Below are 7,251 nucleotides of genomic sequence, written 5' to 3' on the forward strand. Positions count from 1 at the left end.
TGAAGCGTGTGAGTTCCCTGCAGAGATGTACTAAAATAAGCATCTTCTGTCTGCCTGCCTTCCCTGTGTCCTCCAAACATCAGAAACCAGGGTCAGAATGGGGGAAACCTGGTCTGGCTCCAAAATCTAATTAAGCCAGTTTTAGTAACCCAGTATCCTGGCCAAGTTATGCACAAACTCTTGGCCAGGTCCAAGCCATCAAAAACTCTACCCCAGCCACTGCACCGAGTTCCTTGTTGCTCCCCTGGTGCCCTAATCCCTCCAAAACACATCTCCACGCCAGGGCTGAGAACATCTAGGCAAGATGAGATGGGGCTCCTTTCTGTCTATCAAAGGCATAAGCTGTAATTCTGCACAGTGGTGAGACAATGTTAATGATTAATCATAACTGAGAGTGCCTTTTAAACCAGCCAGGGTTCTTGATCAATCCAAGCTCCATAAAATGTGCCGTGCTCCAAACATCTTGCACATCTTGCTCACTGCACAGCTGGCTACTGAGAAAAATCTTGTCCCAGAAGGTTTGCTGAAGCACATGAAACACATTTTTAGCATCCCAAAGGTGTGTGTACTCACAGAGCTGAGAGTGCAACCTGTCTGACAGAAGCTTTCCAGAGGAAGGGGCAGGAAAGAGATGATGGGGGATGAGATTAGCCCCCATGGAAGGAGACTCCTGCTTGGAATATCAACACATATTTTCAGTCTCTCTCATTGTGACTGTTTGTGCTTTTATCAAATTTTCAGTTTGCTTCTTAAGCTACGGGACCAGATGGCTCCCATGCATAATGCACTGAATCATGGCAAGGCTTGAGGTATTTGTTACGTGTAACAGCAAACACGTGCGCTGGACCAGGTTAAACTCTTTCACAGTTAGCATATGGTGCATACTGCACATGGATGGTACTACAGCAGGTATCTATATATACATACAGTCGGAAGATTGGAGTATCTTTTCTTCTTGCAGGTTGTCGGGGAAATGACTGTCATACCTTCAACACAAATAGGAAGAAATAGAGGCTGTGCAGTAACACATGGCATGGGACAGATGCTAGGCACTTCCCGTGATGCGCGATGCCTGATGGCAAGGAATCCTGATGGGCCAAGGACAGGAGGCTCCTGTTCCCCCTCTGATTTCCTCTTGCAGCTTGTGATTAACCTGGTGCTGACACTTTGCCCGGCGCCTGTTTGCACAGCCAATAGCCGTGGGCAGTATTTCTGGCCATGAAGCACCTAGTGAAAAGGAGATAACCTCATTGTTTGAGAGCATCTTTGCCTCCCGCATTTTTTAAATGGAAAACAGACCTGGTTTTCTCCTCACTTGCCTCACATAGATCTGGAGTAAATTCAAGACGTGGCACCCCTGTGAAACTAGAGTGAATGAGAAGAGAGTTTGTAAATGCAACAATCACTGCTCGGCGGAGGGTAAGACTACCGGGTTTGTACAGAATGTGATTTGTGCTTCAGTGACAACACCATAAAAATCATCCCTCACTCACATATTGCAAATACTAATTTCTGAGCACGGACAGACATCAGAATAATGAAAGGTGTTTTCTAGATACCAGGAGACAGCTGTTTCAGAGAAGTCTAGATTGCCATGCTGGGACACAGTGCAAGTAACAGATCCCAAGGCGGTTGAGGGATGTCCCAAATAGCACGACCTGATACAGTGTGTGTGCTCTGGGTCGCACAGCGAAGGAGCAACCAAGCAGCTGGCCACTCCCCGATGGCCACTCTCCACCCCAAGCATTTTCTGGGACAAAAAAATTATCCTTTGGCTATTTATCAGTCTGCTTTTCTTAGTACGTATTTGACATGCCCGCTGTGTTTGGAGTGACAGGACACCTCGTGAGCGGGTGCTGTGCTGGCCTTTGCAGACAGGCACGAGCAGCGGGATGCCCACCGGGGATGGGAACAGAGACCAGGAATGTCAAAACTGCAGCCTGTGCAGAGTAGCTCTGATGAATGTTAACGCATGTTGCCACCACCTGTGAGGTCAGCATTGGGCTCACTTTAGCAGTCCTATAAATAGATGCCCAAGGTTGACTGAGAAGAGGATTTGGCTCTGATGGATCTTCTTTAGCATTCCCGAGAGAGGGAGGAAGATTCTTGTCCTTTGTCTCTTCCACCCTCTAACCTTGAGTCGGTCTCTGTGGGAAACATTAGTGGCATTTGCCAAAAGAGCTGCCACCGTGAGCCAGATGTACTGCTGTGTCACGCAAACCCTGCGTACGCGTTTCTTCAACCTGCAAATCCAGACCTAATTCCACTAAAGACTCAAACTAATTCCTCACTGGCAAAACTAGGAAAAAACCCCAAACAAACCTGGAGCCTAATTGCCTGAAAACAGTAGGACACCTAGTGGATTTATAGGGAATATCGTTGGGATTATGAGCATCATTTTGTCATTTTCTTGGCAAAACCAACTCTGAACATATTTATAGAGGAATGACTGAAATATCAGGGTTTCTATTTAATAAATTAATCTTGTTATAGCTGTTACAGCCACCAGTTTGCCTGAAGAAGTTATTGCGCCCTATAAAAAAACAATGAGTATTGTTTGAATGAGTTGAAAAAAAAATTAATTATGGGGAACTGGATGGTTCCCAAGGCTTGGGAACAGGAGGAAGGGTATTCTGCCAGATCAAAGCCATCCCAGTTGTTCCATCTGACAGCTCCCTAATGATCTTAACGAGCAGTTTTATAGTCTCACCGTGGCTCCCTGGATAATAGTACAGCTTCACAAGAACCATGGCCGTGCTGAGCACAGCCAGCCAGCTCCGTTGGTTGTTTCAGCAATGAATGAATTGGTTGCAGAAATTAAACTGCCTTCTTCATTCCCCAGGGCTGATCTTTTGAATCCAAATTTGAAGATGATGGGACATGTGATAGTGCTTGAACTGCTGTCGTTGACATTGTACTTGTCTGGTAGCGACACTCATATTAAATACACCAACATCAGGGAGATTTTAGCCCTAGATAGGAAACAAAACCCTGTGGCAGGGTCTAGTAGGAGGAAGAAGATTTTGAGCCATGTCTCAGAAATTATATCTTGGCCGGCAATTATTCTGGAGCTGCCAGTATTATGTTGCTAATATGTCTCTGGAGGCAGCAGACCCAGACAACGAGATGTGTGTCGAGTCCAAAATGGATGCAGGAAACTGATGACTTCATTTTGACAGTTATCACAAGAAACACAAAGTCATCGAGTATCTTGCGTTTGATTCCTGTTCCCAAAGTGTGCTGAAAATCCACCTTCCTTTCTGCTTACCATAATATGGGACTAGCAAAAAAAATGGCTCCAGAAGATGGTTAATTTTTCTAGAGCTGCTGCCTTCCCACTCTCTTCAGTGCCGCAGAGATCCCTAGAGAACAGCAAAACCAGGATGAGGTTTGATTTTGGACAGGTCCTCGTTCAGATCCAGGTCCTTTTTCTATTCCAACTCCAGGGTTCGGAAAGAAAAGGCTGATTTATAGAAAATAATTTTGATTTGGTCCATTTCTTCTCATATATTCTTTTCTTTTTAGAACTGTAGAACTAGAAAAAGAATATAGTGGATGCTGGAATTCAAGTGAGTTATCAACAGAAAAATTCCTACCAACTCCATGCATTTTCATTGCTCCTACCTCTGTCATGGAATTACCTGAAAAACAGAACTCCTTCTACATCGTAGACCCTTTAATTTCATCCAGGGTTTTAAAAAGAGTTGTTTTTTTTTTTTATTTCAGTGCATGGATTTTATACTTCAAGTTTTTTTTCTGGCTGACATGTCAAGCTGGGGGTAGTGAGTGCTAAGAGTATGCTTTTCTCCAATTTAGCAACTGGATTGGAACGCTTGAATTACCTCTGCATAATTGCAATGATTCATGGATTGTTAGAAAATTGCAAAGTATTGATTGGATTTCCCCCTTAGGAAATATTTCTCCTCTGATAGAACAGAGTAGGTTCTGGCGCTTCGCTTTCGTCCTTCCTGCCTTCTGCCCCGGGGAAGCCAGTGGCTCCTTTCATCTGGGAAACAACAATTTGGGTCAACAGCCATGAAGGACAATTTTGAATTATTGCAATTTCCAAATCTTTCCCTGAGCATTGCAAAGTGATGGGCTTTGCAAAGTGTGAACAGAGATTTCAGAGCCAGAGAAGCTGGGACCAGCAGCAAATACTGGCCATCCCTGTTTCACATTCTCCAATTTCCATGTCAAACACCACTGGTGTATTCTGCAAAGACGCCTTGACCTTGTTGTGGGAATGCTACAACCATCAAAGTTGGTGGTAAATTTTCCCCTTTATTAGCCCAGGATTTCTCTCGGGGTCTCAGGAGTCGGTGGGAGGAGGGAAGTGGGAGAACGAAGTGAGAATCAGGCGTGGGGAGAGCCTGATGCACAGAGCCTGGGGCTGAGCAGCTCGGAGCTGATAGCTCTGACACACATCTGCACATTAATGGTGCTGCCGAGGCAAAAGCTGGGGCCTTTTTGGCAGCTGCTGTATGAATTTCCAGAGCAGAACCATAAATACGCAGTTATGAGCGTGACCTCTGCTTCTTTTCTTCGCTAAATTGAACACCCAAGGGCCAGCTGAGTGTCATTCCTTGTCTCTGCTCCAGTTGCTTGGAACGTGCTGCCTCCGCAAATGGTTGTGCCTAAGTACGAGCTGAAGAATTACAAGAGCGCGCTAATTCAAGGTTTGCAATGAATTTAGTGTCCCCGCAAGGATGACACTAATGGCAATTAATGCAGCAGAAATGCCAGTGCTGAATGACTGTTCTCGCATTAAAAGCTATCAGTCCCTGAGCACACAGTGCTCTGTTATTTCAGGCCTGACCTCTGCTTTTTGGCCACGTTTCATACGCACGGGAGGTGTCCCAGGCCATCCTGTAGCTACAGCAGCACGCTCTGGGAGGGGACACAAAGGAAGAGCAGAGCAGCCAAACCAGTCTTTGCTGACAGCGAGATTTCCTGACGTTTTCTATAGTCCCATCTGGGGCCTGCCTGAACAGGAACAAAATTAACCCAGGACTGAACAGAATACAAGACCTCATCTCTGGAGCTCCTTGTTAGTCCAGTGCTGTCTTCATGCCCTGCTGTCAGTCGACTCCTGTTTAGGTGCAAAGTTCTTTCTGCTGTTTCAGTTTTGCCTCTCTACACCATGAAGACCTGATTATAAACGATCAAAAGCATTTAAACAGGCTCGGCTAGGAATAATCCCTGCTGCTGCTCATATACATGGCAATTTCCAGAAATTTTCATGCTATAATGCATCATTAGTAAAAATGCTTTGTAATGTCTTAAGTTCAACAAGTGATAGCGGTACAGCAGTGTAGGGACCATGATTTTTAGCTCAGCCAGAAAAGGCATTGTCCTCACTTTGTGCCCTCAAGTCTTGCAGAGGACCAGTCAGTTCCAAATGAGGAACATCTGCAATTTGGTGCAAGAGGAAGTAACGCTTACGCAGAAGAAAAATGTAAATAAAGGGTGTTTCCAGGCTCACAAACACAAAATCCAAAACACAAAAAGGAGAACAGCTCTTACAGGAGGATAACTAAAAATACTTCATCTGTGTTATTTTTATTTTTTTAGAACTAATAGCATTTCTGGAGGATGAAACCAGGCCTGAGAAGTGTCAAGTGAAAATTAATAGCTTTTTAACAACAAAGTTCAATGGATAATTGCAAATAGGATGTGACACGGAAACCTTAACTACAGAGTTATAAACATACCCCAGCCTCTACACATACAAGTATCCATTATCAATTTTAATGCACTATTGAATGCAGTAGGTTTGAGAAGGGTGGCAGGAGCAGGACGAGCATTTTCAGACTCAAGATTTTGGGTGTTCTGAGTTCATCTGGAGGTAAAAAGGATGAATGCAAAGACGACGCAGACTCCTACAGCCCTCGCCGCTACACAGCCCGAGTGCTTTCTGCTCCTGCGAGGTCTGGCCTTGCAATGCCCTTACGGACCTGGCACATGCAATTATTCCCATGGGACACGTGGAACGGGGTCCTGGGGATGCGAAGCCCCAAATGCTCGGTGGGTTTTGTGCACCTGGAGGTGCATGGTCTGCCAGGGCACGCCAGAGGCTGGCGGCAGGACATGGGGTGAGCCCAGACCCTGATGCTCCAACCTCATCCTGGGCTCCCGCAGAGCCTCCACAGCCGCGCCGTACTCCTGTGGTGTGACACAGGTGATCACACGTCGTGTGTCTTTGTTATTAATGCTTTGTTTTCCCTGCTCAGAAGCTCTGAGGCAGCGTGAACTATTTATTTATAATCATGGAGGATCACGTTATGGGTCGTTATCGTTCCAGCAGCCGGTAACTGATGCCCAGCATCGCCGCCGATGCCCGGGGGTTACTTTCCACACACAGAAATGATAACACAGCCGCTGACTGCAGAGATGGTGAACGTACTGCTGCTGCTAACGGCAAGCTGGTGGAAAAAGGGCAGTTTTAAGAGCTTTGGTTTAATCATCTGGACGCAAGCGCTATTTTTATCCTCTTCTATTTAGGTCTCAAGCCTGCGCCAAGGGAAGCCGATGACAAAGCTGGTGTCTCCCACAGCGCAGGGGGAGCAGCTTTTGGGAAGGGAGAAGCGGGGTGGGCAGCAGTGGGGAAGGTGCCCGTGCTCATGGCCTCTTGGAGCCTTGTGAGCTGAAAAGAGCTCGTTGGCATCTCTGACACCTCCACCACGACCTCCATCGGCTTCACACGCTGCCCTAGGCCCGGTTCACAGGAGGGATCTGTGAGACCTGGGGCAGGAGGAGGGCACCCACACTGCGGCTGGTGGGCATCAGCCGAGAGGTGAGATGAGGTGTGGCCGGTGCACCTCTGTGTGTGAAGGAGCCGGGGGGGAGCGAGGAGCGTGTCTGGGCTTAATTTGGGCAGAGAAGGTCGGGAAAAAAAGAGGAAAAAAAAGGAAAAAATGTCAGGTTCCACCGAGATTTGAACTCGGATCGCTGGATTCAGAGTCCAGAGTGCTAACCATTACACCATGGAACCGCCGTGTTCAACTTTCCTCCCGGCGGGGGCTAAGCTGTTCCCCCCCACCACCCGCTCTCCCGCCACAGCCCGTCGCCGCAGCCGTGACAGTGACCGCGGCCGCCGCGTGGGCGATGTGGGATGTCCTCGTGGGCTCTGCGGGCGGACCACCCGCCCCGCCCAGCGGCGCCGTCCCTTTAAGGCCGGGGTGCGCGGGGCGGTGGCTCTGCCCCGGAAGCAGTTTTGCGGCACCGCGGCGCTGCCCCGGAACAACCTGTCCG

General features: G+C 47.6%; 1 non-coding gene across 1 annotated transcript; it reads right to left on the minus strand.

Moving 5' to 3' along the window:
* Nucleotides 1-6,919: 6,919 nt before the first annotated feature.
* Nucleotides 6,920-6,991, minus strand: TRNAQ-CUG (transfer RNA glutamine (anticodon CUG)). Its single transcript has one exon. It is a non-coding gene; the product is annotated as a tRNA-Gln (tRNA).
* Nucleotides 6,992-7,251: the final 260 nt, after the last annotated feature.

Source organism: Nyctibius grandis, chromosome 11, assembly GCF_013368605.1.
Source record: "Nyctibius grandis isolate bNycGra1 chromosome 11, bNycGra1.pri, whole genome shotgun sequence".
NCBI classification, from domain to species: domain Eukaryota; kingdom Metazoa; phylum Chordata; class Aves; order Nyctibiiformes; family Nyctibiidae; genus Nyctibius; species Nyctibius grandis.